The 21,009-nt window shown below is 39.2% G+C and overlaps 1 protein-coding gene across 5 annotated transcripts in view; it reads left to right on the top strand.

Moving 5' to 3' along the window:
* The window catches only part of PDE1C (phosphodiesterase 1C), a gene marked incomplete at both ends in the record, with an annotated part of 532,083 nt that overhangs the window by 491,499 nt on the left and 19,575 nt on the right, over positions 1 to 21,009 (top strand). The gene's annotated exons all lie outside the window — the stretch shown is intronic.

The raw sequence follows: 21,009 nt of genomic DNA, 5'->3' as shown, positions 1-21,009 counted from the left end.
GATTGTAAGACCCAAGTATATTCTGCCTTTATATTAAAAGACACAAAAACCCAAAAATAAAAGGATGGAAATTGGTATGCCAAGCTAACAGTAATCAAAAGAAAGCTTGCATGATTATATTAATACCTGATAAAGTAGATTTCATAGCAAACACTGTCACCAGAGAAAGGAGGTTCATTTCATGATAAAGTCTATTTATCAAGAGGATATAATAATCCTTTACATTTATGTACCAAAATGCATGAAATGAAGTGTAAACAAATTTTAATACACAATTCTGTTTGGAAGCATTAACATCCCTCTCTCAATCATTGATAGGCTAAGTATATATAAAATCAGCGAGGAATAGAAGACTTGAATGACATTATCAACAAACTTGACTTAATTGGCCTTCCCAGAACACCCACAGTATGAGAATACATATTCTTTTCAAGTGCACATAGGACATTTATAAATATAGATTACATTTTGGGACGTAAAACAAGTCCCAACAAATGTAAAATGATTCAAGTCATACAAAGAATGTTCACAGGTCACAGTGGAATTACATTGTCATAGGATGTTCATATTGTTTTAGTTTCTTTTTAATAGCTATAGAATTTATAGTGATGTTGTCTTTATCATTTTTTATATTGGTGATTTGTGTATTCTCTTTTTCTCCTAACCAGTCTGGCTAGAGGTTAATAAATTTTATTAATCATTGTCATTAATATTTTCCATTGTTTTTCTGTTTCTATTTCATTGATTCTGATCTGATCTGTATTATTTCCTCTCTTCTGCTTGCTTTTGGGTTTGGTTTGCCTTATTTTTCTAGTTTCTTAAAGTGGAAGCTAATGTCATTGATTTGAGATGTTTTTCCTTTTCTAATATAGGCCTTTAATGCTGTATATTTCCCTCTAAATACTATTTCAGTAACAAACTCTGATTTGTTGCATTTTTATTCACATTCATTTCAAAATATTTTCTAATTTTTATTTAAATTTCTACACTGATCTAAGGATTATTTAGAAATATATTCTTAGTTTCCAAATATTTGGGAATTTTCCAGAGATAGTTGAAATTTAAGTTCTTTCTAAATTGATCTGTAGATTCCATGCAATCCCAATTAAAATCCTAGCAGGCTTTTTGGGTAGAAATTGACATGCTGGTTTTAAAATGTATATGGAAATGCAAATCACTCAGAATAGACAAAGAAGCTTGGGAAAAGAAGGAAAAAATTGGAGGACTAAACAGGTAGGCCTGATTTCAAGACTTATAAAGCTATAATAATCAAGGCAGTATAGTACTGGCATCGAGATAGACAAATGGGTCAGTGGAGTAGAATAGAGGGTCTAGAAATAGATCCACATGTATATGGACTTCTTATTTTTGACATCGTCAGATGAAGGAAGTCCACATTGACAGTAAATGAAGGGTGGATTATGCTGTAGAAGACTTGTTGACACTAAAATGAATAGTTGTGACCAATGTGTGGTTTTGATTGCCAATTTACTGTGAAATATATCCTTCATGTACACTGGAATGCTCACATCTACTGGCCAGTCAGCGGTTTCTTTCTCCCGAAGGAAAACCTACTGGGGAAGTCAAATCATATCAGAAAGTTGCCTGCTAAGCTGAGAATGTAGGGGGAGTTAGTTGATGAATTGTGACTTCAAGGTAGAATATCCTGAAATGTCTGTCTCTACCATTGGGATGGATCTGCCAATAGAGGGAATAGGGACCATCTTGTGTACACTAGATACTGACAGTGCAAGAGGCGGCCCTCCATGGCACCCCTTTTACGTCTAGTCTCCTTTTGGATCTCACATTCAGTATCAGATATGTTGATATCTTGGGGTAGATTCTCATTCTTGTTCATTTTCAGTCATCCTTGATGACATGTCTGGACCTTGATTTTGATGAAACTTCTTTGTTTTTAAGGCAACGGTCCTCAAACTTTTTCTCTCTTATTTTCTTTTCCTAACATATTATCATAAGCTTTGCATACCTCCCAAAATTATGCCCAGATCATGAGCTCTGGTGGGTAAAATAGGCCAAAGATGATGAACAGTTCTGGGGACACTAGCTGGTACCCTGTCCTTTTCTCTCATACCCAGGACAGTGCTACACTGTAACAATAACCTTGAGTCCTTTCTAGTTTACTTTAAAAATTAAACCTGTAAGACTGTAGGGCTTAACTGTTTTTTAGCAATGATTGATTTGCAACACTTCATCATTGATTATGGCACTGATATCAACACTACTGCCTTGAGGTAGTTTCTACAAATAGTTAATCCCGTCCTTTGGATTTTTTATTCTCTTCCTTCTCAGAGGATAACATTATTTCTTAGTTCTGGGAAGATATCTCACTGTAGCCTTCTATGTATTGACAAAAGTAGGTCTGTTTCTTTAATGAAGGAATTGCCTTCCACATGAGAATCTAGGATCCTTATGGGTTATTTTTCATGAGTGTACAGGGACCAAACATCTGGAGTGCCCTGGGTCCCAATTAAGATAAGTCATCATAACAACACATGTTCTGATTAATATCCCATTTCCCTTAGCCATTTGTCCATGAAAACTCTCGTGACCCATTTACTTAACATATTTATATGTAGCAACACATGGAGCATCAACAGTAAGTACATGCTGTGGTTTAGCAAGAAAGAGGAATGAAACATTTGCTTTTAAAAATATTTTATGCCGTATTTTCTCAAGTAGTGTGATAACCCAAGTGTCTTAACCCTCCACTGCAATGTCCCTGTCAAAGGAAAACAACAAAAAGTTGATAAATGTATGAGAGAATTGCAGTATTGTTTTTAGATGCCTGTTATTCTTATGCATCTAGATAAGATCCCCTAATTAGATTCTAAGAGGTTTTGTTGCTTAAACTTTTTGATGTATATACTTCAGTGCCATTTTCTAATTGATTTTTGAAGCCATGCTGTAGGCTGACCCAACAAGAGTTGTTGTGAGTGCAACAATACTGAAACCCAATATAATTTTTTTGGATGGATTTTGGGGAAAACTATTAACCAATCCATTATACATGGGTTGGAAGTGGTCAAATGGGGTGAACTCAGAAAATCTCTTTGTTCCTTTTTGCTGCGGATGATACACTTGAGAGCATGGAGGTACAGAAGCCATTGACATCCACATGGTTCTAGCATTGATGAGTCACAGTGAATCAGAACAGTGAGCTCTTTTGGTTACGATCATCCATTTCAAACCAATGTGTTTTTAGTATAGTTTTAGGTTCAGTGAATATCCTTGTGCTTTTTAAGGAGGGTATATAGTACATAGCCTCATGGTGGATTATAAAGGAACAAGGTGACATGCAGCTATTATTATCTTCCTGTAGGTTTTGTGTTTTTGAAATTCACATTTGTAGTATCAAACAGCAACTGAAATTGTGTGTGTGTATATACATATATATGTAAGTATGTATATTGTGTATATATATGTATGTATTGTGTGTGTATATATGTATATATACATATATATAATACAATGTAAGATTGGTGGGTTTAAAATAATTAAATTGTGTTCTACTAAAGAAAACTTCTAAAGTCAATTCATGCTTTTCACATAGCTGTTTAGATTCCAGTCTCTTACCAAATAACTACCTAGTAGGAATGTCACATAAAACTATATTGTGTACTCTTTGTTAATGAGGAAATTAATATTTTTAAACAACTTTTCCCTTGCAATTATTGGTGTATAAGCTTTCATTGTTCCACTCTATCTTCTAGACATTTCTTTACACTCTTAATGTACCATTGTATTTTTAAAGGAACCTGGTTTGACAGAGAGGATTACAATTTTGGAACTACTGGGGAAATGTGATTTGTCTTTTTTTTCTTAATACTGATGTTCAGGATTAAAAATAACTTTTTAGTATTCATGAAATAAATATTTATCTGTTCTCCCTCTAGAAAAATTGTATTTTGTCAGATTCTTTGCAAGTGATTGGAGAAACACAAGTAACAATACATTTGTCAAAAGAAACTCTATTAACATTATAAAAAAATTCTTTAAAATAACAGCTGCCTTTGAAATATGTGCCAAAACCAGGAGCTAGAGATGTCTCCATTGTTAATGACATTTTTTCTTCTAGTCGCCCACAAGCTAGAGAGCTGTTAAAAATGCAATGCTACTACCCTTTGTACAGTACTTATTCTTATTCTTTATATTTGGATCCAGTGGGCAAATTTTAGGACATGATGGCATAGGCAAGGTTTCAGGAAGTTATATTCCTACAAATTTATCTATCTATCATCTATTTATCTATTCTATCCATCCATCATCCATCCAACAATCCACCCATCTTAGCAGGGCTATAGCATTGGTATTATATGCAGTAAAATTAATATAGAATAATCCTAATATATCCTCTATCATTTGGGGCAAGGAGAAAGCATGGATGCATATGTTGGGGTATTTGGTGGTAACCATTTAAAATATCTGTCTTGCACTTATGACCTAGAAGAGTGAAAACAATGCCTGGGTAAATCTTAACAGCTATCTCTCAGACAATGTTTGTTTGTTTGTTTTTAGTATTTCCTCATTATTAAGAAACAAAACCAAACCAAGACCTGCTGATAAGCCCCACAGAAATCCTACTACTCAACATTTAAAATGGGTTTGGTTTTACCACATTTATTCTTCCCTGTTTTTTTGTTTGTTTGTTTGTTTCCTATTTAGCCTTTTACAACTCTTTCTGTTGCTTACAGTATCACTTTGTTGTTTTTGTAGAAAGTTGACTCCATAGAGAGGCAGCTCTGGAAGGGTTTCTGGGACTTGAAAATCTGGTTTAAATCCCAGCTCTGTGCTCAGCCAAGTCAGCTTACTTTTGAGCTTGGGTGATAGTTGAATCAGGCTGTAAAAGAAATCAAACCCAAGAAAATGCAAAATAAAAGTGTTTACAGATGTTTTTAAAACCCAGTGCCAGATTCTATGAGGGCTGCCTCACAGATGGTCAGCTTGTGATCTAGTAATAAACATTATGATTGCTAAACACATTTTTAGAGTCAAATCAAACTTGAACTTTAAGCCTCTTTTTAAAACAACTATCTTTAAACCAAATGGTTTTCTGTAGCATCTCCACTTACCTTCAGGAGTAGCCTGAGAAGGGAGGAGTAAGGCCACATTGTTGTAAGTCTCCATCTCCTATTTTCTAAATTAAGTTGCTGAAACATTCTTTGCTATTCATTCCCTTAGAGTAAATACATTTCTGTGAATTTGTACACCACACACTTCAGGCTTCAGAGCCCCCATGGCTGCCCCTCTATGAGATGTGAGAAGTCTTTCTTCCAGGGGCAGGTGAAGAGATAGCACTTATTTAGATATTTTCTTGAATTTTCTCAAGTTGGGTGAAGATATTTTCCATTTCAGTTCATCAGTCACTCTTAAAAAGATGAGGGAGTTTAACCACTTTTTGTGGCCTCCAAAAAGCCAACATAGACTTACAATCAATGGAATTCAAAGCAGCTGTAACAAAAATAGTCGTGTAAATCGGATCAATACAGAGCGACTTCTCACACTTTGTTTTTAGATCCTCATTTTTATATACTTTGTAGTCTTACCCAATTTTTGTTTTAAATGCTTATGCAATTTTAGTTTACATTGAAAACATATACACGAAACCAAAACACAACAGAGCAAGTCTATGACATTTGAAGTTTAGGAGAGGAAGTGTGGAGTAAGGAGAATGACAAACCATGTCGAAGCCACCTGGATGGCAGGTGCTCTTTCTCTGGGAGCTTAGTTCCACAAAGAGCCATGCACAGTGGGGCTATTTCTTCATAAGGAGTATACATTTTTGACATATCATAATTTGCTGTTGAATAAATTGTAAAATCAATGTACTTATGATTTCCTTTTTACGTCACACTATGAAAGTCAGAATTAGAAAAAGGTTGGAGACTTCCTATTCATCATTACACCTTCATCTGTCCCATCCACCTCACGCTTATTCAATTCACTTCCTTTCAATGAAAAACTAATGATTTGTTGAGCATATGCTGTGTGTCAGGTATTATACTACATTCAAGAGGAGTTACAAAGATAAATAAGATACTTTCCCTGCCCTCACGGAGTCTCCGGTCTGAGGTAGAATATCTTCCTGCAGATAGATATGATACTAGCCACCACAGGGGTGAGTGCCCTAACAGGGAGTTTTTTAGAGAAAACGTGTTTGGGAAGGCTGGGAACAGTCACTCAGGTCACAGACCCAGCTGCAGAGTATCTGCCTCTTGTTCTTTTATGTTGGTCGTATTTAATGACAGTGAACACAGGCACTGCTTAAACATACAGGCTGCCTTTATTTACCCCTTTTTGCCACTCCTTGACCAACTCCTTTCCTCTGTCCCTTGACCAGAAGGCCGAGGAGGGGAGGGTAGAGATCCATTGCCGACCACTCCACCATTTCACCCATAAGCAATGACTAGCAAGGGAGGAAGATCTCCTCTCAGGGGCCTTTGGGTTCCATTCACATACCCTGGATGTACCTCTTCCATCTCTGGGACACAGCCGTCTGGACAGCGGGCCTCTGCTAACCCAGGCTCTATGACACAGGAGGTGCATCACTTTCCTTCTTGGCAAATTGGAGCTCACTGGGTGTAACAGTGATCCTTGTCAGCCATCTCCAGCTATCTGTCCTCACTTCCTTCCGACCAATCTATCATTTAGTAGGAGATTAACCTTATATCATCATAACAATATATTGGGTTTTATATGTGAGGGCCTGGGGACATCTCTTAAGGTGACTAATGCTATAATGACCATCTAAAAGGAGTCTCATTACCTATGACCCCAAATTGATAATGACAGGGCCAGAGCACTAACGGGCCCTGTCTTGCAATTCCCTTGTGGCCCAAACTACCTAGAGACAATCAGAAACAATGGAAAATTTCTAATCCATGATTTCAGCTTTTGTTTCACCTCTTTCCCTCCCTGGCAAGTTCCAGTGAGGCAACCGGCAACTTCCCTCACCGATCCTACTAGAATCAGAGTAAAGTGATTGGCCAGAAGTTTTTCTTTTTTCTGTTATTTCTCCAAAATGGGTGAAGGTGCTAATGGAGAGTAAACACTCACAAGACCAGAATGAAGAAAGAGGAACCACAGGAGGTCTGGATCAGTGGCCCCTGAAAATTTGAGAATTGACCATAATTACAATAGATCGGAAAGGGCTCTCCTGTCTCCCAACTGGTTTGTACCTAATTTCGACCAAGTCTTATTTAGGAGAGTGTTAAGTCTTTAAAGTTGAATGGAAAATTTCCTTGTCCTCTAGTGACTCCTAACATTTCTGGAGATGATGATGTTATTCTTTTTAAAGTCTCCTATCCCTCTGGAACCTTGCGTAGGAGGGAATCCTCTCTGAGGCATGCTGACTTGGAGAGCACACAGCACGTAGGGGAAGCAACCATAATAATTTTTGTTTGTTTGCTTTTTAAAAATCCTGTCCAAGTCTGTTGAGGTTACATGTTATCGAATAAGCCAGGTGAAAAAAAAATCCAAGATTGTTTATTTCCATTAATGAGTCCTGTTTCAATCTTTGTCTTCTTCTACCACCTCACTCTAGGCCCCGTAGAGACTTCAGGTGATTTATCCATTTGCACAGTGATTTCAGTTGGGGCGCATCTTGCTTTGAATCTTTTTGGGAAACATTTGTTAAGCATATGCTGTGTGTCAGGCATTGCACTACATGCAAAAAGAGTTATAAAGATAAGATATTTTCCCTGCCTTCAAGGAGTCGATAGTCTGGGGCAGAACATCTTCCTGCAGATAGCTATGAATCCTGATAGAGGAACGTTGCTTTGGTATGGAAATGATTGGGATTAGATGAATCCAATTTCTTCCAGTCCCACTGACCCCTGAGGCAAATTGACCAGATCAGATCTGGCAGTCACTGTCATCCTGATTGCAAAATAAGGCATCTTAAAACCCATACTGCATGAACCAAATATTTGATGCTTCAGTTTAAAGCAACTATTAAGCCTTCCAATGTAACCAGTGTTTAAAATTCTCCACTGAGATTTCCCCTTTATGAATAGAAGGATTGTGTTACAAAGGAGACAGCAGTGACTAGCATTGAAATGTGTAATTGATCCCTCTTTTTTTTGTCCCTCAGATTTTCTTCTCACACCTGGAGGGTTGAGAAGGGGGGGAAAGGCAGCATTGACACTTTTCTTTTTCTTTTTCTTTTTTTCAGATTCAGAAGAGTAAAACACAACTCGTAGACAATAAGAGAGGCTGCCAATGTCTTGCATCATTTTAGCTGAGCTTCTTCATTCTCTTCTCCTTCCACAAAGACCTGTATCTGGGGAAGGTGTACAACTTTCAAAAACAAGCCCCACCCCTGCACTTGGCCTTCTCTCATGCCATCTCCTCCCAGGAGATGACTTTCTGGGAGCTGGTTTGAGGTCTTAGAACTCTGGGGGAATCCCCCCAGCCCAAGCAAACAACACAACTTCCGATTTTTGCACAAACAGAAACACATGAAGGGACTTCCTCAAAATCCTTTGCTAATGCCCTGGCTTTCAAGGCACCTGTTTGGCCTGAACGGACATCCTGGAAACGCTGAGAGAGGCCTGAGAAAGCCACACACACAGGAATTGCCACTGTATTTCTTTATGTGTTGTTATTTTTGCACTGGTTGCTGATGGTGGATGCAGCCAAGCTGGCCTTCATCGCAGCTAAGATGATGATTTCAGTCTCTGGTTGTTCCTTTCCTGAGTCAGGAACGTTCTTTCTCTCCAGTTTTCTTTCAGACTTAGAAATTGTTCCCATGCTTTTCTTTCCATTTGTATGATATGAAATACTTTCTGTTTTATAAAAAAGGAGATTTTCCTCTTCTTTATTTGATGCTTAATTTACCTGTGCATTCATTAATACAAACCTGAATGTTTCAGCTCATGACCATATTGTTCAGGTGGGAAACCCAGTGTTTTCATTGAGTAGCATCCATGACTAAGTGGTTACTGAAATTTTTACCACTGGCTGGTCCTCTTCTTTTGAATATTTATGGTTTGACCTAATTGCTCTTCCTTCTATTCAGGGAAGTGCTAAGGGAATTAGTATCAGGGAGATATGTCCAATAATTTTTTTTTCATTTTAATGAGCCTTTAGAAGTACCAGATAGGAGATGATTAATAGCACGAATCAAAAATAAGAATAGTGGATGTCACAGGGAAAGAGACGAAAAACACAGCCCCCTGAAACCAAATCAAGAATGGGATCCAGTGGAGTGCAAGTCAAGGAATTTTGTGGATCTAAGTGGTGTGATTTGAATGAAACTGATTCTTAAAATGGAGTTGTGGTTCACAGAGGAATCTTTGAGTCCTTCCTAAGGGTAAATCACATGAATAGGCTGGTGATGGAAGAGGAATACAAATACGAAGAGAGAGAGAGCTGGATGGTAGGCTTAACTGTATTCCTCGTTGCAGATTTAATTTCCACATTGAAAACATGAAAACAAACATTTAAAAACTCCTCTCAGTGCTAAGGCAAAATGGTGGTATTTCTTCAGACAGAAAGGAGACTGGGTATGTAGTCTACCAGGCCTTTTGTCTCACTGAAATATTCCCCAACAGAAAGATCTGGAGAACTCTGTGGTGTGGAATGCACAGTCGTGTACTGATATTCGAGCAGCGTTCTTAGATCAGATTTCCATTTTGCTTGGTAATAACACGGATTTTTCTGTTGATCTTCTTGTTTTGCTAACAGTGACCACAGTAAGTCACGTGGTCACAAATTCAAAACAGGAGCTCAGCAGGTCAAGTAAATGAGTACAGCAAGCTATAATATCAGAATGATTGCGATAAATGGCAATTCATCGTGGGCCTGGGTATCAGAGAGCCAGTGAGGAACAGTAGGGAGGAAGTGGGGAGGGCATGCACTGCCCCAAGGGGGCAGTGGCTGGCAGCTACGGGATCAGTGCTACGTGGGAATGAGTGTCCTAGATACCTAAGATTTTATGTAAACCCCCTCCAAATTTTTTAATATTGGCAACTAATTCAGAAACTTACAAACACTGTGCTGGCCAAAGAAAACATCCCTATGAACTGCATTCAATGCATGGGACATCGATTTGCAAACTATGCTCTTTGAGGTGGTTTTAAATAGAAGTGAAATACAACCAGTGCGTGTCAGTTCTTGACCTTGGAACCTGAACTTTTGACCTCACTTCAATTCTGTATTTTTCTATGTAGAGCTTTGCAACCAATCAAAATAGAAAGGTACAGCTTCCCTTTTATATTCAATCAAGACTAAACAATATTTGAAAAAGAAATAGGAATATAGCCGTTTTTTCTAGCACCAATAAAGATGGAAATGTTTTACATTTGCTTTGTCATTAATTTAGCTGGAAAAAGGTGGGAAGAGAATTTTATTCAGGATAGCACTCTGCTTGGAACTCTCAGCGTGGAAAAACAAAAGCACCGTGTAACTCTTATTTTTAAATCCTTAGAAAGTGTTTTGAAGGGACTTTGAGTAAAAAAGCATAATTATCTATTTTTTAAAATAAAAAACAATGTATTACTGTGCTATAAATTGATACTAGAGCTGGTAAGACAACAGTATTAACTGGAAGAACAGTATTTCCAGAGCTCTAGCTCACTTGCTGTGGTCTTTCCATTCTCTTGAAACAGCTTCTTCCAAGTTGAGCAGTGAAGTGGAAGACACATTCTTCCATTGCACGGATTGTGACACCTTACTCTGTGTCCCATTGTCACTTAAAAAGCAAAGGCTTGCACACCTGAGTTAAGAATTAACTGGTATGTGGGGAAAGTACTAGGGATATTCCCATCATTGACAAACCACCAATTCTACATGTCCCTGGGTAGAAAGTGACAAATGGAATTAGCCCTTGAGTTTGGACCCCCATGTCACCAACTAGCTCTACAGCCAAGTTTTGTTGATGCAGTATGTTTTGCTGCCATAATGACCGAACCATAGGTGGGTCTTTGTTCCAGCTTTTATTCACTCCCACCTTTCTTAGGTTATGAGCCCTAGTTGTTTATGGCAGCAGGCAAGAGACTCATTTCTAACCCATTAAATTCAAATGGATTTTCTTCCTATGTCCATTTCATTCCTGGAGCTTTTAAAAAGCATTGAAGACATCTGACAGGATCCCATTTAGGACCTGATATACTTAAACAATAAAATGATATCTAGACATCTGAGAGCCAAAGAACTATCTAGTGCACCTGTTCATTTCATTTGCAGATTTAAAGCCATTATATTATATTTTCCACCTGAAGTGATGCCTCTAGTAAATATGAAAAATAGAAAGTAAAGAGCAATATTATCACAGGATGTGAGACAGCAAATAAAAAGATGGAGACCAATTTTGTAATCCATATTTTAGGAGTAAGGTTGCTGGTCTTTTAATGTCACTTCTGTCATGGATGAATTTTCTTTAGATAGATAGATAGGAAGAACATGTAATATGTTTTCTTCTATTCTTAACCTTTCAGCAGAGACTTACATGGTAGAAATGACTTCATAACATTCCCCATGGAGTAAGGAGGAAAACAAAAGAAAAAAGGCACAAAATCTTCTTCTCATAATGAGATAGAGAAGATTCTGAGATTAAAACCTATGTATGTAGCATTATGTCCCCCATAAAGGGGATTTTAGGAAATAAACTTCATTCTGGTTGCAAGATTCCCACACATCCCAACAGGATTTGCACCACTGGCCCACCACAGTGCCTGGCATACAGTCAGCGTTCAGGAAACACATGCAGAACTGTCCAGCTGAATTCCACTAGCCACCTGTGAGTGCAAAGTTCAAGTTTACCTGAAAACGCACTCAACAGCTTCTGTATGTCAGTGTATTGCTAAAGGCTTATCTTCTAAGTATGTGCAGACATACCCTAGTGACACAAATAGCTTATTATAAGGGACAGGAAATTGCAAGTAGTATGGGGGAAATTAGCAGTGCCAAGTTTATGAGAATAAAACTTCTCTGTGGTTTGGGGGTTTAAGAAAAACAAACAAATGAAAAAACAGAAACAAACCAAAACAGGATTTATATGAAAATTCACTTCCAAAAGGGATGATGACACCATTACCAGTGGATTTATTTATAATCCAAGTTGTAATATTTAAAATCCAAAATAGACTTTCTTGAAGCGAGTAAAAGCATCTATATGTGCAGCATGGGGAATCGGTGCTCTGCCAATATTATGGTCGGTATAGTACTGAACCACAGCACAGTTGGATGTTAAAGAAATAACATTGCAATAATGATGTTATACTGGGTCTTCTTTGTGAATAAGTGGAAAGTAATATATGTAATTCATTGATAGTGATCCATGATTAAAGGCCTCATTATCATTTAGAAAATGAACTTGAAAAAATTGTAATGAACAGCACAATATTTGTATAAAATATCTCTCTGAGAACCAAGAGACACATTATCTGCCAAGACCAGATGTCAGTTGTTAAGGTTTCCTCTCATCAAGCACACTGGTGGGCACAGAGATGATGGCAGAATTAGAATGGTAACAGAGCCTGTAGGACATTAGACAGGGTTCATCTGATAAGTGAATTTGGGTCCAGGAAAGTTCAGAAAATGGGAAGAAGTCCTCTGGATGTTTTCATTGGACATTTGCAAAAGCCTGGATGCTCCTCCAGGAAATCTGCAATAAACAAGGATTGTTTCATCAAAAGAATATCTTGTTTTTACATTGAACAAGAGTGGGGTGCAGTGGGAGACCCGGACTGAAAGGTTCATGAAAGTGAATTTCAACATTATTAAGTCCTGATTATTTTAACTAATGCCCCTCCACCTCATCCATTTTTTTCTTTAAAATATTGGCAAACATATTTGAAATGAATTGACATTTATTCTGGCTTCTGTTCTCAAGCAGAAATGGACTGACACTGACAATGGCTGGCTTCACTAAATGAACTTGAACCCAGCCTAGATAGCCATCCACTGAACCAAGGAGTGGTGTGTGGGCCCTTCACCTCACTCAGGGCGCACTTAGCCTCCATTGAGGAGATCTCACCATTTCTGGGGCTTAATGCTTGCTGTAGTAGGTCAGTCATTGCCATCTTGGAGGCTGTCAGCTTTGGTCAGCTTCAGTCATGTTTGCTGAACCTCACCCAAGTATCTTCATGGAAGCTGGCTTTTGGACAACAGAAGCATCTCTCTGTCAGGTTACAGTACAGGAGAACTCATTTAAAATAAAGCCCATGAAAACCCAATGGCTATGGAATGGCTTTTCAATAGATTGCCCTGGAGGCATAACCTTGTACAGTTTTTGCTTCTCTGTGGTGATCTGTCCTGGGGTAGGTATTTGTGTACTAGTGTCCTTGTCTTTGAGTGGATATATGTGTGATGGTACAGAATATAGTTGCACACCAATAAACATAGATTTATAGTAAAAATCTACAGCCATAGGTATTGTCCAGTAACTGATTCTAGAGATAGAACTGTATAAATTTTCCTTTTTTCTTGCTTTGATGATATTTTTATAAAATTTTATATGCTGTAAAAAAATTTTTTTAATATTTGCTATTTTCATTTGTAGAGCTCAGTTAGGTTTTTATCAGCTCTGGTGCCCTATGTACAGCCAGATTCCTCCCTCTACCTAATCTAAGCATTCTCTCGCTTTTTCATACTTTTTCTCTCTCCTTATTTTCTTCTCTCATTTTTATACCTTTTGCAAATTCCTTCTTTTGCCTCTGTCCAGGCAAGCCATTCTGCTTGCAGCATCTTTTTAGCACATGGAAACACAAAATAATGGAAAAAACAAAATTATCTTCTTCCAGTGTGATCCACATGAGGAAAGGTTGTGGGCCAGGGATGGGGTATGGGTAGATGGGGAGGAGGGAATAGTTTGGGGAAAGGAAGCAGGAAAAAGGAAATCCTCATGGGATATCCATTACCCAAAGTAAGGTGACTCACCTTGAGCCTAATATAATGCTCTTATTATCTCTTCTCAGTCTACGGCACAATTTTTGTACAGGGTTTTTCTCCTTAGGATGTTAAGCCCTCACCATGGGTCTCTAGACCTTTCCATACTAGGGCACTGGCCACCAACTCAGCTCACCTCCTCAGCCTGAGATCTTGCTGCTGTTCAGCTGGATTTCGGGGAGATGTCTGGATTAAAATCAAGAATGTTTAACAAGACTCAAAAGAGGGAGGCAAGCAGAATCAAAACCCCGAACCTCAACCCAAATCATGCTGAATAAATAGTTCTTTTCAGGAATAAGGAAGATATTTCTAGATATGTTCTGAGAAAGCTCTTCCAAAAGGGAAGATGATAAAATGGACTTTGTCTGTGTTTTATGGCAGTGATAGAATGTACTTCCATGATGTGAAATATGTTTTTAGCAGATAAAATGCAGGTTGCAATTTGCAAGAGAATGACCATCCATTTTAAGAAAAGTGTTTTGTTCCCTGTGATGCTGGTTTGTACTAAAAGAAACTATTCAAATGCCATAGCCTCACATCTCTAAATGCAAAAATAAATCATAGGGATTCATGTAAAACAGAATATGCTAAACTGCTCTCAGTAAATTATGTGTTTATTGTAAATCTTTATTGCACAGATGAGGCTGACAGTCCCTCAATGTATAATTTTCCCCCGGCATCTAGTAATGAATAAGTACTTGTATGTTCTTCTGATTACCAAATAAAAACAATGAGTTAACCTCTCTATTGAAATTTGAAAAATGAAAAGGCTGTTTTTCTTTCCTTTAATGTTTTTCATTGTTGTCAATGTTCTGTCCCAGATGGGAGGCTGTCCAGACTCACTCAACCATCTGTCTCTTTTGTATTCTTCCAAATGCCAAGCAATATCCAGGTACCAAGTGCTTTTGCCTGCACACTGAAGATATACACAGTGTATCACGTCTCATATAATCTTTTTTGAGGGATGAGTGGATGGGCTATCAGAAGCTCCTTGGAGGCATAAGAAATGTCAGTGTTCCAGGAATTAGGCTGGCTTCCACATGTTCAGTTTTCTTCTGGGTACCATGATACGGTTTTACATTCCTACGATGCTAGTTTTTGAATTCCAAACATTTTTTCCTTTTCTTTCTCCCTCAGGTAGAAAGGGCTACCTGGCAATATTTTCTTTCTCCCCAGCTACAAACATAGGGAGTCTGACTAGGGACTAGCCATTACCCCTATTTGTGAGCATACATACATGGTTTAATATAGTGAATGGCGTCCAGCCTTCAAACCAGCCACTAAGAGGCACCTCTAGTGGTGATGGTGCATATTATACAAGTACCACCCCCTTATCTGGACCACCTCTGTATGTTGTTCCTCTGCAGTAACTCCGCTGGGTAATTACTGACTAAAGAGGCTGGGATGTTCCTCCCAAGCGGCCATGCGTTGAGACACTTTTTTTTCAATTCCCTTTTTTTCCTGAGAGCAAAAAACAGAACTTATTTTGAAAAATACAGAGAAGTATAATAAAATTTAAATCACTTGTAATACCCCATTCACTGTCAGTTCTTTACTTCCCAATGGTCTTTTGCTATGTGTTTTTGCACAGTTGAGGCCATACAGTACAATATATTTAATTTTGTATTATGGTTTGTTCTCATAACATTGGATTGTAAGCATTACCCATTTAAAAAAACTCTTTACTAATATAATTTCAATTGCAACATAATTTTTCATTTTGTGGCTCTAGTGAAGTTTACTTAACTACCTGTCTGCTGTTGGACAATTAAGTTATATGCTTTTATTTTCTGAAGTTGTAAATAACAGCAGCGGGGCTCTTTGTACATAAGCCTTTGTCGCATTTCTGAATATCTCCATTGGAAGAATTCTTAGAATACTGGGTCAAAGGTCGTGGACCTTTTTTCAGACTCCTCATTCATATACCCAATCCCAAGGCATATTCAGATATTAAAACGGCCATATTTAAATAGCATATAACGTTGCATGTCTGAATAGCTCTTATGTTTTTGATCATTGTTCTTTGTGATGCATAGAGATCAGGTCACACAAAAGAAAGCATGGTATTCATGTATTGTGGAGGAGAAATGTTATCAAACACTCTGACTCTGCTGCTCTAGCTTATACACTGTTGGAAAACAACTCTTAGGAAAGTACAGGAGGTGCGCTTGAAGCCCTCCAAACTTTCAGAGATTCCACAGCCCTGAGCAGAACGTGGACTTCTCTTGATGCCCTTTTTTCAAGGCTGCAAAGGGGCAAAGATAACGATTCATTTAGCTCATTGATCTCTGCCACCCCCTAAATGGAACACAGAGAAAATGTTGATGGATGTGCTCAGCAACGGCTATCAAATGTTGTGGGTATCGTAAAGGCAGACACTGCAATAGGCTAAAAGAGAGTGAAAATGCACAGTAGGCTGACAGACACTTTTCCTACCTTAATCCTTCAGCACCCACTTCTGCCTTAGGACCTGCTTGTGTTGTAACAACATTGCTATTGTTGGACCATTACTAACGATGATGCTAGGTCTCAAGGGCTTTTAAATCGCCTTTCCCGGCAGGCTTAGGCCTGGCCGTGCTAATCTTACTTTGCAGAGGGAAATTACTTGAGGTCAAGTTGCCAATCATTGGGTTTAGTGCTAACCTCACGTCCTGAGTCTTAGGTGTGTGTATTTGCCCCAAGGCAGGAAGCCTTGGTTGTCACTTTCATCACTGTCCTCTTCTCCAGACTCCTGATGAATTGGATTTGTTGCCCTGTAGCTGAACCAACCAAGGACATTAATTTGAAATATCTGAAAGCTATTCGTTTGTCAAAAGATACTTCCAGTCACACAAGCTGCTGTGTTGACATCTCTGCCCCGAGCTGACTGATTGGGTTGTTTACTCCTTGAACATTCACATGCTCTGGGTCAAGGACAGTGTAATGCGTGACCTTAAGGTGCCTCTCTCCCAAAGATGACATATTAGCTACTGTACACACACACACACACACCCCTTTCTTTTGAATATAAACTAATAACACACACTCTATCACACTTCAGTTTGCTAAGTTCTCTCACTTGGTCCTCACAATGACATCCTGAAATCGATGTTTTTAAATTTTTATAGATGAGGAAAATGGAACAATGTCAGAGCTGATGTAGTTGTTTATTCATGTTTTTATTTTCCTTACCTCATTTACAAAATATTTCAGAAGTCTAAAATCACATAAATGTAACCAATTTACCTTTAAAAAATGAAGACTGCAGAATAAAACCAGAGGCAGGAAGTCAAGCTAGTGTAGATTGAGTCAAACAGGGCAAACGTTAGTGTACGGTCATGCAGGCTGAATAGGCCTCCCCAGTTCCCAGCGTTAGATCATAAATTGGGTCTGAGTTTCCGGGAAACCTAAATAAAAATGAAAAGAAACCATTTACAAGATTCACATCATTCATGAGGATAAAGCACGCCAGTTCATCAGAAGAAAGAACGCTTCCCTTACAGCTGAAAGAAATGTCTTCCACAGGTATTCACTGGGTACACTGCTTCTCACTCCTGGCTGCAGACAGGCTCACCCGGGCCCCATCCTAGATCAGTGAAACAGCATGTCTAGGGGGAGGCCCAGGTATCAGCATATTTTCTTTAGAACTCCCCAGACCATCCTAATGTGGAGCCAGGAATGAAAAGCACTGAAAGAGTGAATTCTGAGTCACTCATGGAGCAGCATCCCAGGTAGATTTCTACAATAAATCCCAGAATAAGGTCTAGTGTCCACCAGCCTGGAACAGTAAGGGTCAGTTTGAAACCTGATCTGGACGTGGATCTTCCAGCTTAATTTCTGATGTGTTCCCTGGGAATGGGAGCAAGGGAGGGTGAAGGGTTTTAGAAAATGAAACTTAGATAAGCTGCGTAGAAAATGAAACTTAGGTAAGCTATTATTCCCACAAACGGAACTTTGAGTAAAGTGATTGGTTATTTGGTGGCTATGGAGTGGAAAATGATTTCAGGGACACAACCTGACTTAACAGGGAGCCCAGGGGAGGCTGATTCAGAGCCTAACCACCCCCAATGGTCCATGGGGCTACCTGATGGTCTGGAGAAATTGGCAACAGTTTTATTTTATGCGTCTCTGCCTGCTACCTGTTTGTGACTCACGATTAGGAGAGGCGCACGTGGTTTCTCCCTTTTCCTGATATATTGGGCATTTCGTCAAGCATACAGAGAAAATAACCGCATTGGCAGAGGGCTTGCAGCTCTGCTTTTCCACTGACCCACGGCCCCCAGAGTTTTCTGTCTCATTCACTATCTGCAAAGGAGACACCAAGGGAATGAAAAGCTGCCCCAAGAAAAAGCCATCAAGCTTCAGGCTTTGGGAAGCTCATGATAGGTCATTTAAAAAAAAATTATTTATTTTATTTTTATTTATTTTTGGCTGCGTTGGGTCTTCATTGCTGCACGCGGGCTTTTCTTTAGTTGTGGTGAGCGGGGCTACTCTTCGTTGCTGTGCACGGGCTTCTCATTGCGGTGGCTTCTCTTGTTGCAGAGCACGGGCTGTAGAGCGCAGGCTCAGTAGTGGTGGTGCACGGGCTTAGTTGCTCCACGGCATATGGGATCTTCCCGGCCCAGAGATCGAACCCGTGTCCCTTGCATCGGAAGGTGGATTCTTAACCAGTGCACTACAAGGGAAGTCCCTTGATAGGTGACTTTAATTGCGCCGAGCATTTCTATGAAATAACCTGGCAATAGTGAACATTTCTACAGGTAACACCATTAAAAGCTTGTCGTCATTCAGTGCTTTGCAGGTTTTTAAGTGCTCATTTAGGTCACATTACATTTGATCTCTCCGCTTCATGAGGGTATCTGTGGAAAGCAGAGTGCCCTATTTTCCAGCAGTTAAAGAAGGAAATTTCTATCACATAAGGTTTTCCAAGCCTCCCTGAAGATCAGAATCACCTGGGACACTTGTGAAAGATCCATGCCCCTCCAGAAATGCTGGCTCACTAGCGCTTGGCTGGGCTAGGGAATCTGGGGTTTTTTTCCTTTTTGTTAATAATCCCAGGTAGTTCTTATGTGTAGGCAAATTTAGGAAGAAGGCACCTGAAGGAAACCTGAATAACGGATTGGTCAAGAAATAGCAAGAGTCATTGGGAAACATTTCTCTAGGTTTAAACTCTGAAGGATCTTGGCTTAAATTTTGCCCCCCAACATTCAGTAACTCTGTGAAAATTACTTACACTTTGTCTCCAAATTCCATAAATAAGGAATCATTCTATCATCAGAGAGTTAGTATCAGAAAAGATAACTAACGTACGTTTAACTGCCCATTACTAATACGGTGCCTAGAACATGGTAGCTGCCTGATATGTGACAGTGACAGATGCTAATGACCAAGTGGCCAAATTGTGTGTCACAGCTCTGAATAAAAAACCCTAAACTCTGCCTCCTTCCTAAAGCAATGGTTCTTAACGGAGGGCAATTTTGTTCCTAGGGGACATTTGTCAGTGTCTGGAGGACATTTTTGATTATCATGACGGTGGAGGGCTTGGTGGGGGGGTGAGGAGGGGATTTGCTGCTGACACCTAGCGGTAGAGGTCAGGGATGCTGCTAAACATCCTACCATGCACAGGACAGCAAAGAATGATGTGACAAAATATCAGTGTGCATCTGTCGAGAGAAACCCTATCTGAAAGGGACAGTGAGACAAGTGAAACATCCCGTGAGTGGAGGGATAAACACTTTGAATCATTGGCTTCCCCACCGTGGAGGCAGATCCAGTGGGACACAGGTTGTTTCTGGTGGGTCAGGAATGGCTATGGATCTGCACCCTGGTAGTGCCTTTGATCGGGACTGGCTTGTTATACACTCAGGTCCACCATTCTTCCTGTAGGATACAATGTGAGTGGCACCCCCTGGAGCTGTGCAGTGAGGCAGCCCTGGCCGGACCCCACTTATCCCTTTGGGTAAATCTTTTTACCTCTAGTGTCTCAGCACCCCCATATGATGGATGATCATTAGACTCACCTGGGGAACGTGTTGACCTGCAAACTTGTGGCTTCATTCCCTGGAGGTTCCCCTTCAGTGGGTCAGCAAATGACCCTGGAAGCCATATTTATAAAAATCCCCCAACTCTTACATTCAGGGCATCTACAAGATCTGGAAAATGAAGACCTAAAAGTTCTGCCAGATACCACTTCTCTCACCTCGTGCAAATTAACAGTTTTTGTGGGTCTGAGGTATTTGGATTAATTTCGTGTTCTCTATTTTTACTATTATTATTACTACTACTAACACTATTAATGGTACTTCCACTGATAATAATAATAATAATGATAATAATAATAATTAACAGTAACACAGAATGTCAAGGGTAGTACCCTGTTCTTTAAGACTAAAATGGAACAGTCTCAAACACCATCCCTAGTGTATATCTTCACATGTCACCAGGTATTCCGGGGTTGGGAAAGCTTATCCCTCGCCTGGACCCCAAGTTCCTACTTCGTCTGAGGTCGAGATCAGTCAGTGTGTCTTCTCGTTATCTTTGCCCATGACTGTGTTCACTCAGACTAGCACAACCTCCACTCACACCAGGCCCCTGCATGGAAAGTAGCCTTTACAAAAAGTTTGCGTAGGTTCAGGGGACTTGTGACAAATAACTTGACGTTAAATCGTGCCTACCCTCTGCCTGAGAATTCTCTCTGCTTTTCTGCCAGCTCAGACTCCAGGCATTTGTCATGTTGCTGGATTCTGGCCTTCAGGCCTCTTTTGCCCCACTCTGTATGGCCAAATAAAGAAACGAATGAATAAACAAATAATATTTGCATTTATAGATAAAATATATATGTATATATGTGTATGTGCATTTTATGTGTATACGTATATTTATGTATAAAATAATATATACATGTATGTGTGTATAGGCATATATTATATATATACAAACATACACACACACACATATGTGTAAATGTTCTTTTGCAGAACAATTCACCTCGCTTCCTTTATTTCTCGCCAGAACACTTAGACGTAGTTGTTATTTCCCTCATTTTGCAGATGAAGACTTCATCTTCACAGCTCTTCAGAGGTTCCAGAGAAATCAAGTTTGTTGCTTGAGGTCCAATAGGGA

Source organism: Mesoplodon mirus (assembly GCF_964341445.2).
Source record: "Mesoplodon mirus genome assembly, chromosome: 9".
In the NCBI taxonomy this organism is placed as follows: domain Eukaryota; kingdom Metazoa; phylum Chordata; class Mammalia; order Artiodactyla; family Ziphiidae; genus Mesoplodon; species Mesoplodon mirus.
Note: the sequence above shows the minus strand (reverse complement) of the source record. Positions and strands in the feature narration are given on the sequence as shown.